Source organism: Gekko japonicus, unplaced genomic scaffold (genome assembly GCF_001447785.1).
Source record: "Gekko japonicus isolate JY-2015 unplaced genomic scaffold, Gekko_japonicus_V1.1 scaffold870, whole genome shotgun sequence".
NCBI lineage: Eukaryota > Metazoa > Chordata > Lepidosauria > Squamata > Gekkonidae > Gekko > Gekko japonicus.
The window spans coordinates 364,544-365,813 of record NW_015163627.1 but is presented as its reverse complement, the minus strand read 5'-3'; the positions used below and the strand labels follow the sequence as shown (position 1 = coordinate 365,813).

Below are 1,270 nucleotides of genomic sequence, written 5' to 3'. Positions count from 1 at the left end.
ATGGAGCAGGGGTCACTGGGGGTGTGGGGGGGGAGGTATTTGTGAATTTGCTGCATTGTGCAGGGGGTTGGACTAGATGACCCTGGAGGTCCCTTCCAGCTCTAGGAGTCTATGATTTTGGAGTACCATGAAAAGGTTGCATTTCTGTTGTTTTTTAAAATTACTCCTGCAGCTGTTAGGAATGTATTTCTTATCCTGAAGCTGCCTCCCTCTCCTTACTGTATCGTCCCCGTGTAGTCAGGTCCACACAGCTTCCCCCAGCTTTCCAGAGATCGAAAGGGCTGCTTGGGGGGAAAGATGGGACAGATCCAATCCTGTGATATCGTGGAATCCAGCCTGATAAGTCTCAGTGGGGAAAACTAAGCCAGGCTGAGATGGTGGCATCTCATATCTGTAGGATGAAAGGATGACGTCTGTGTCAGGGAGAAGCACTTGGGAATATGTGAACTTTGAAGGAAAGGCCTTGAATAAAGAAAAACGTGGGCATTCTTGCCGCCTTAGGTTTGTTCTACAGAGCAGTGAATGCCAGAGAGAAGCTAGGAAATTTCTTCTGTAGATGGCAGCTCTTAGTGTATAGGGAAGCATATAACTATAAAGTCCCCAAGACTTTTTTTTTTTGCGTGTGTGTGTGTGTGTGCCCATGCCTGGAAGTCATGGTGACCTCTGGTAACTCCTACTGGAGCTTGGAGGACGTTCAGAGAAGTGGCTTGATAGGCTGCCTCTGCCTCCCGACCCTGGTATTCTTTGGAGGAGAAGAAGAGATTGGATTTATATCCCGCCTTTCACTCGGAGTCTCAGAGCGGCTTACAGTCTCTTTTCCCTTCCCTTCCCCACAACAGACACCCTGTGAGGTAGGTGGGGCTGAGAGAGCTCTGAGAGAACGGCTCTTGAGAGAACGGCTCTTGAGAGAACTTGTGACTGACCCAAGGTCACACCAGTAGCTGCATGTGGAGGAGTGGGGAATCAAATCCCATTCTTCCAGATTAGAGTCTGCGCTCCTAACCACTACAAATACTTGCCCCGCTTAACTTCTGAGATCTGAGGAGATCAGGCTTGCCTGGGCTATCCAGGTCAGGGCCATAAAGTCCCCAAGACTCTTTGGAAGAAGGGGCAGCAGTTTCCACCTGTTCCCCCTTCAGATCCGGACTTCACTCCCCATGCTCTCCCTGTGTCTGCTGGCCCTCCCTCCCGAGCAGAATTCGGTGGGGAGAGGGGGCTTGGTGGGGGAGAGAAGGGGGAAACCCCATTCCTGCAAACTCCACAGAGAGTT

At 50.9% G+C, this 1,270-nt stretch overlaps 1 protein-coding gene across 1 annotated transcript in view; it reads left to right on the top strand.

Moving 5' to 3' along the window:
- The window catches only part of LOC107107247 (cytochrome P450 20A1), a 37,941-nt gene that overhangs the window by 35,008 nt on the left and 1,663 nt on the right, over positions 1-1,270 (top strand). The window lies entirely within an intron of this gene.